The sequence below is a fragment of the Apodemus sylvaticus genome, chromosome 9 (genome assembly GCF_947179515.1).
Source record: "Apodemus sylvaticus chromosome 9, mApoSyl1.1, whole genome shotgun sequence".
NCBI lineage: Eukaryota > Metazoa > Chordata > Mammalia > Rodentia > Muridae > Apodemus > Apodemus sylvaticus.
This window is the reverse complement of record NC_067480.1, coordinates 1,685,324-1,694,294: the sequence shown is the minus strand read 5'-3', so window position 1 is coordinate 1,694,294 and position 8,971 is coordinate 1,685,324. Positions and strand designations below refer to the sequence as shown.

Here is an 8,971-nt window from a genome sequence, read left to right as displayed (position 1 = left end):
ACTCTCTATTCACAAACTATAAGAACAGACTTGAGAAGACATAATGGATCGCATTTTGTTAGACAGCTGCCAAAACTGTGTGTGCATGTGTGTGCTTGTGTGTGTGTGTGTGTGTGTGTGTGTGCATGTGTGTATATGTGTATGGTGTTCATGTCCATACACATGTACTAAAGCTATAACAGGATGTTGGGTATCTTGTCCTCCCTGTTTGTGTTACTCCTTTGGGACAGTCTCTCTCACTGAACCTAGAGTTAGAGTGAAATCCAGCAAGCCCCAGCAATCCTCCTACTCTCCTTTCCTCACACACATGCCTCCTTGAGCTATAGGGTTAGAGCTATATGTACAGGCATAACTGGTTTTTGATATTGGTTCTGGGATCTGATTTCAGGTCCCCATGCTTTCATAGAAAAAACTCTTAGTTGTTGAGCCATTTCTCTAACCTCTAACCTATGCCTTTAGATTTTCCTGATGATAATTCAAAGGAAAAAAGACTAAGAAAAAGAAATAAAGGACAGATTGACAGAAGAAATGAAAACATATTTTGTTGGGATTGGTTTTGTATACTATGTATTCAGATACTGTACTCTGTACACCCAAGATAGGGTGCAGTCTGGACATGGGCATCATATTGACCAATGTGCTGTAAAGAACATTCCCAATAATCCCTAATCGTAAATAAAAATCTACAGACTGTGACTGGGCAAGGTAGAGAGGAAGACAGGATTTTGGATCAGGTGAGGGCATCTCAGGTGGGGACTACCATGAGAAAGAAGAAAAAGGAGAGGTGTAGAAAGAGTTCGCCATGAGGCAGGATGGACCATGAGGATGGAGCATGAACATGTGACCAAGAGAAGCTCGCCCTGAAGACACACATAGAACAAAACAATACCCAGTTGGCAAATATTGGGACATTTTTATGATTAGTAATAGACTAGTTTGGTTAGAATAACTCAGAACCTGTCTAGCACAAGTCAACAGCTTGTTAATAAAATCTGGTGTCTGTAGTCATTTGCTCAAGTATTAAATAGGATAGAGTAGGGACAGAAATCCCACATAAAATTACTATAACAGCGGGAATGGGAAAGAGTGATGGGTAGGAGGGGTTTGTGGCAGGGTAACTTGAAAAGGGGACATTATTTGAAATGTTAATGAATTAATAAACATTACTTCAAGATTTAACTTTTATTCGATGTTTCTTAGCATTCTTTAAAGCAATGTGAAATAATTTAAGATATAATTAAGAGCTGGAGATGTAAGTCATGGGTTTGATCCCTAATACTGAAAATTAATAAATAAACAGGTCAGTGAATAAATAAACAAATTAATTAAAATTTGTAGTATTTAAAGAAAAAATTGAATGTAGCCATTAGCTATTTAGAATTTGTATAGATGTATAACACTGATCAGAATGAATGGTTTTAACAAACAGCATGATAATTACTATTAGTTGGTCCTGCTACACTCTAGGAAACATCACAATGAACTCTTGCTGAAAGTGGGATACATAGCTCAGTAACCCCAGCTTCCCATGGGAGCTTGCTAGACAGGCAGAATGATAGATCTGGTTCTAGTCTGCTGAAGTGAGTTTTGTATTCTGAAGAGACCCCAGTGGCTTATACAGGGTGGAATTTAGAAAGCTCTGGTGTTGCCCCTCCTCAATGAGAGCAGTTGATTGTTAGGGGCACAATCTCACCACTGAGAAAGTTCACTCCTTGCTTAATCAGTGACCCAAGTCTTTGCTCTGAGACTCTCAGACTTTCAGCTTTTCCCCATCAATTTTTATCTAAATGTTGTCTCCTGTACCCTTCTCCTTTTTTTCCAGTTCCTTGGCATCATTTACCTTACATTCAGCCTCTCTTCGGAACAGTCACTAACAACTTGTTTATCACCTTTCCTGATTTCTTCAAATACGTACTGCCTCACCCACAACACTGGCCTCATTTCTCTTTGTTTTCTTTATTCAGATTTTTCTTATTTGCATTTATCATGTTGTTCCTACTTTGAGAACTAAATATGCTGTTGAATAATGGGAAAGATCTAATTACCAATGATGACAAGTAATTATTTATTGTTTTTAAAAAATTATCTATAAGAGGAAAAAAATCTGCATTTTTATGAGTGACTTGTAATCCACCCTTCCTGTCTTCACTGTCCAGATGCTAGGGGCTCACAGATAGTCTCTGTGATGTCTACAAGGGGTTTTTGTATATGTACTATAAAGTTCTGTGGTCATGTGAATCCTGAGAAGGCAGAGTTCTAAGGAAATCTATCAAAGCATCCCACCAAAACATTCTTAATCCATTTTTGCATATTTTATCTATTTTATAAAATATTTTTTATTTATTGTTATTTATTGGGCATTGTATTGACTAATGTGCTGTAAAGAACATTCCCAATAATCCCTGTTTGGTAAATAAAAAGCTAGAGACTGTGACTGGTCAGGGGAGAGAAGAAGACAGGATTTCTGATCAAGTAAGGGGATCTTAGGTAGAAACCAGAGGAAAGAGAAGGAAAAAGGGGAGGAGAAGAAAGAGGTTTCCATGAGGCAGGATGGAGCATGAGGATGGACCATGAGCATGTGACTAAGAGATGTGTATGTGAAGGTAAGAGAGGACACTTTTAGGACTTGGTTCTCCTTTTACCAAGGGTTGGGTGTATGGAACTTGGGACCTTAGGCTGGTACCTCAAACACTTCTACCACCAAGTCATCTTGTTGTCCCTCACTTTCTTTCTTTTGCAGTTACCAATTCACTTTCATTTGTGTGTGTGTGTGTGTGTGTGTGTGTGTGTGTAATTATTTTTTCATTACCTACAAAAAGTGAAAGAAATTGTATACATATATGAAATTTAGGAATATACATCTTTGAGGTGCTTACTGAAGGTGCTATTTATCATTCAGATTGTATAAAAGTAGGCATTGGAGCCTACTGTGTCTGGTCAGAGGGCTCCAGACATTCCCAAGAAAATTAATTCTGTGGTGTACACTTTTCAGTTCTGTGTAGAATACATCTGAAGATTAAGGGGGAACCTTAAGGAGCAACCATATTTCTGTATTGCAGCAGACTCACCACATGCAATATTAGCATAATTCTATGTGCTTACTATTTTGACAACCATTTAAAAAATCTTTTCTCAAAGATATTGGTGATGTGGGTGTATTTACTTTGCTAATTTTATAGAACATTCCTTTTGTTCAAAAGGGTATGATGTGATAAATTGTAAAGGAATAGAGAATAATTTGGGAAAGAGGGAATGAACAAAGATAAAAGGAGGTTCAGTTTCTTCAGAGCAAAAGCAACACAGAAAATAAGCAATAGTTCCTGAGGTTCAGTGAAATACAGACATTCAGGAGGCTGAAGTCATCCCAAGGTGAAAACCAGGGATTTTGATTCTTATCTGTTCTAAGCTTTTTTTTTTTTTGTTGTTGTTGTTGCTGTGATAAACACATGACCAAAAGCAATGTGGGGATTAAAAGCATTTGTTTATCCAACAGCTCTCAGACAACAGTCCATCACTGAGGGAATTCAGGGCTAGAACTAGAGGCAGGAGCCAGAGCAAAAACCATGGAAGGACACTGCTTGCTGGCTTGTTTTCCTTGACTTGCTCAGCTACCTTTCTTCTGTGGCTCAGACCCAGCTATCCTGAGATGGTACAGCCTACAGTGAGGCAGGCCCTCCTACATCAATTAGCAATTAAGAAAATATACCCATAAGTATGCCCACAGACCAATGTAAGGAGTAATCTCTATGATTTATATCACCTCTTTCCAGATAGATCTAGTGATGACAAACACTAACCACCACAATGTATATAGTTTTCCTGGATTGATGACACCTAAAATTTTGTTAATAGAATTTATTGGTTTTATAGCTTTAATTAGGGAGGGTGAACATTGAGTTGTATGTATCATGTTCCTTTGATTGGATGCATTTAGTAGAACTCTGGTCACTGGGTTCTTACAGGTTTGCAGGCAACAGTTTTGACACTTGTTCATTACTGTGTGATAATTCCTGTGCTCATTAGCCCTGCTGGTCACTCACACTTCATTTTGGGGGAGCAGAACTGTTTAGCTTTATAGAAATTCTTTTTTTTCTATGTTGTCACAGATATTTTCTCCCATTCCATGGTTTGCCTTTTATTTTCTTAATAGTCCCATAGTCCCTTTTTATATAGTCCGGTCTGTTACCTTTCCATTTATATTTAATGTTTTTGGAATGTGTGTGTGTGTGTGTGTGTGTGTGTGTGTGTGTGTGTGTGTGTGTGTGAGAGAGAGAGAGAGAGAGAGAGAGAGAGAGAGAGAGAGAGAGAGACTGTGGATTGAGTCTAGGGCTTTTCAGGGTTCTAGGAAGCACTTGGCCTGTATATCCACTCTAACTCTTGGTACTTCATCTAAGAAATGTTTTTCTGCATTAAAATCATAAAGATATTTTCTGCATATCATCTCAAGGGACTTTTTTTCTTTCCCTTTTCCTTACTGTGGAAGCTGACTTAGCCACATAATCCTCATGCCTTAACCCACTGAAGATTAAGACTTCTTTCTCTAGTGCCTTAGGAGTATTGTTGACTGATAGCTCTGGGTTGGGGTCTTTGCAGGGGGCTCTGTCTAGGACTTTCTTAAGAGAATCACTCTGCTCAAAATTCTGCCTCTTCCCTATGGTAACCTTTATCCAATGCCTGCTCAGTGGATGGTCAAAGGTCTTGGCACCTTGCCTACATTTTAGACATTTCTGAAGGGTCAGCCCATTTTCTGAGAAACTCATGTGCTTAATGGAGGCGTTTGGAGAGATAACATTGTAGCTGAGTCCTTTCTGTGACTAATTTTTGACTTGAGTGCTGAGCTTCAGAACATGTCTCAATAAATGACTTTCACACAAATTTCTGCCTCACAAGGAATCTGGGATAAGACTTGCCTGGAAGTGTTCATGAAAGGTATGGCATAGCTGGTGCCATCTTTCTCAATGGATAACCAGTTGTCTTCATTCATTCATTAAAAGGTCGTTTCTTTCTTTGATGTATTGTAAAATGAGTTTAAATGAAGAGGACATTTCTGACTAGATTTATAACCAAGAGTTCTGTTCTGTTAACACATTTATCTATTCTTGGGCAAATGTTACACTTTTCAAATACTCTGAAATTATGTTGATTTTCTAACATATTTGTTTTGACAAATAAAATATGTTCTTTTAAAAACATATAGATGATTGTTCTCATTTTCTTAGCAAATCTACTAAAATTGAAGCAATGTGGAGATTATCATGGCCCTTGTACAAGGATGGCATGCAAATTTTGGAAGCATTCCATATTTATAAGCAAACAAACAATAAAGGAAATATAGGCAATTATTAGCTTTTTCAGTGTTATATGTTTTAAAACAAGATTTTCAGGGTCAACAGAATCAGTTATGATTTTCCTAGAGTCAAATTAATCTATACATTGTAATTTTGGGGGAAAGAACGCCTTTCAGTAGTAGATATCCTGGTTTATACATATAGCTTATATTTACAGATATTCAAATTTTCTTTAATTTTTAATCAACAAGATTTTTTATAGCTGTCTATGTTATCAGGCATTGATTAGTGGGTTTATTCCTTGATATTTCATAGGTTTCTTTTGTTATAAATGCTAAATATTTTAATAGGTTTTAGAGGAGGCTATTCACAAAATATCCTCCTGTGACTGAGGAGACAAATATTCAAAGATCATTCTGAGCAAACTGCCTCTGAGGATGCAAACTTTGCAACTTGCATCTGTTGTTTGAATATGGACCTCATTTTGTCAGATGGAGAAATTGCACTTTGTCCTACAGTTTTAATGTGTGCTGAAACCTTGCTTTTATGGAATCACTAATTGGATGTAAAGCTAACTAACAAGACTGTAAGGGAATACAGGTGCTTGCTGCTGGGCCTGATGACCTGGGTTGGTTACCAAGATCCCCATAGTTGAGGTAGAGAGCTGACTTCCAAAGGTTGCCTGTCTCCTGACCTCTGCATGTACCCTCCTCACAAACAAATGAATAAATACATGTAATAAAATATTTTTAAAATAAATTTTAGCTTTTGTTTTCACTTACACACAGAAACATAGTTGATTTTTTTCTGTGTTTTGATCTGACATTAACGACCATGCTAAACTACCTAGCTTATTACCACTCGCTTGTTAGAAGTAGTGGTTTCCTTTGCCTTACAGAAACTTTGTAATTTTATGAGGTCCCATTTGTCAATTCTTGCTCTTAGAGCATACGCTATTGGTGTTCTGTTCAGAAACTTTCTCCCTGTACCGATGTCCTCAAGGGTCTTCCCCAGTTTCTTTTCTATTAGCTTCAGAGTGTCTGGCTTTATGCGGAGGTCCTTGATCCATTTGGATTTGAGCTTAGTACAAGGAGACAAGAATGGATCAATTCGCATTCTTCTGCACCATCAAGAGGACAAATCGGCAACCAACAAATTGGGAAAATCTTCACCAATCCTACATCAGATAGAGGGCTAATATCCAATATATATAAAGAACTCAAGAAGTTAGACTCCAGAAAACCAAACAACCCTATTAAAAAATGGGGTACAGAGTTAAACAAAGAATTCTCAACTGAAGAACTTCGGATGGCGGAGAAGCATCTTAAAAAATGCTCAACTTCATTAGTCATTAGGGAAATGGAAATCAAAACAACCCTGAGATTTCACCTTACACCAGTCAGAATGGCTAAGATTAAAAATTCAGGAGACAGCAGGTGTTGGAGAGGGTGTGGAGAAAGAGGAACACTCCTCCACTGCTGGTGGGGTTGCAAATTGGTACAACCACTCTGGAAATCAGTCTGGCAGTTCCTCCGAAAACTGGGCACCTCACTTCCAGAAGATCCTGCCATACCACTCCTGGGCATATACCCAGAGGATTCCCCACCATGTAATAAGGATACATGCTCTACTATGTTCATAGCAGCCCTATTTATAATAGCCAGATGCTGCAAAGAACCCAGGTATCCCTCAACAGAAGAGTGGATGCAAAAAATGTGGTATATCTACACAATGGAGTACTATTCAGCCATTAGAAACAATGAATTCATGAAATTCTTAGGCAAATGGATGGAGCTAGAGAACATCATACTAAGTGAGGTAACCCAGACTCAAAAGGTGAATCATGGTATGCACTCACTAATAAGTGGATATTAACCTAGAAACCTGGAATACCCAAAACATAATCTACACATCAAATGAGGTACAAGAAGAAAGGAAGAGTGGCCCCTTGTTCTGGAAAGACTCAGTGTAGCAGTATTCAGCAAAACCAGAATGGGGAAGTGGGAAGGGGTGGGTGGGAGGACAGGGGGAGAGAAGGGGGCTTGCGGGACTTTCGGGGAGTGTGGGGCTAGAAAAGGGGAAATCATTTGAAATGTAAATAAAAAAATATATCGAATAAAAAAATGTTTAAACAAACAACAAAAAAAGAAGTAGTGGTTTCTTTATAATTTTTGTTGCCTTAATGTACATAATCATTTCATTGTAGTTAATAGTTTTTAATTTTTGTTTTACCAATGATTGCTTATTTAGTTATATTTACATCAACCTTGTCTTATTCTTGATCTCAAAAGGAAAAGTTTCAGTTTTCTACTGTTTCAGTGCTGCTGAAATTTAATTTTTATAGGTATTTTTGGTAGATAATTTGTATTTACATCTATATTTACTTCTGCTTTTCCATTTGTTTCTGTATCACAGGCTGATTTATGTGGACATCAATCATATTCCTTGGCTCATGACTTCCAACTGGGTTAATTCATTAGTAGGCTGGTATATATCCTTTGGAGTACTTCCTTGCTGGGATGAATCTCCCTTGCTGTTCCAGAGTGCAGGCAGACTAGTGTGCCATGTCCAGGTGATAAGGGTTAAAGGAACATCCTGAAGATGACTTTTAGAAGGATGTAACCGAGACAAACAAACTGGGCTAGCTTTCTCTGGGCAGTAGAGAAATAAAAATTGCTAAAGCATTTTAAAAATTGCTTTTAGTATTAATGCTAACTTTTTTATATTTAATGTTGTAAACTTTCCTTCTGATCATTTTCCTGTAAATAAGCAAGACACTGGGGATGGATCAGTTTGACTCCCTAATTAGTAGTTATTGAACTCTCTCTTTGCTGCTTTGATCAAAAGAACTATCGGTGTAACAGCCAGCTGGACTACCCTCATGCCAGGACCAGCCAGCCATCTAGAAAGCTCCACAGATGCCTTGAAACGAATATGCAAAAGATTGAAGTTGATTGCCCTGGCTCTTAAAGCCACTGCCCCAGCCAGGGCTGTTAGAAACATTTGTATAGCAGATATTTTGCAATTGTAAATCTTAGTGAACCCTTTCACCTACCAGAGGTGGAGTAAGTCTCCTGGTGTAAGACCTACTATGATTGGTACCTATTAAGGGACAGGCTATCATTGATCTACATTAATGGCTCTGTATGGCGGTAAAATATGAGGTTGCGATTGGCCTAAAGAAGTGTATGATTGGTCCAAATGTGGTTATGATTGGACTGAATACCCATTTTCAGGCTCTAAAGGCTGGCTGCTTGGGCTCATTGAGACACTTCAGTGTTGCAATGTCAAGTGCAATAAAGACTTCTCTTTCCTTGACCACCTTCAGTCAAGTGGGCTGAACTGATAACAAAACAAGCAAGCAAGCTCACCTAGAGAGCTTTAGTGGCAGCTTGCTAGATAAAAAATGACAAATCCACATCAACTTGATAGCTGAGGACCCTGGATGTACGTCACAAGTGGAGCACATCCTGCCTGGCTTCACACCTTCAACCCTGGGCTCCTTAAAAGTTCACTTTACGCTCCTAAGTCTTGGGACCACAGTTCTGAGCACAGACTGTCCACAATCGACAGCTTGATAAGCGAAGAGGTTCCGTCAACCTCAGCAATGGTCCAGGGTTCTTGAACTTGGCTTTTCACTACCAGCAATAGGATCCTAAATTAAGCTTTGGTGCAGCAACCAT

At 38.4% G+C, this 8,971-nt stretch overlaps 1 non-coding gene across 1 annotated transcript; it reads left to right on the top strand.

The window, feature by feature from the left end:
• The first annotated feature begins 5,201 nt into the window (after positions 1-5,201).
• Positions 5,202-5,307, top strand: LOC127693098 (U6 spliceosomal RNA). The gene has a single exon (XR_007979580.1). It is a non-coding gene; the product is annotated as a U6 spliceosomal RNA (small nuclear RNA).
• The last annotated feature ends 3,664 nt before the right edge of the window (positions 5,308-8,971 follow it).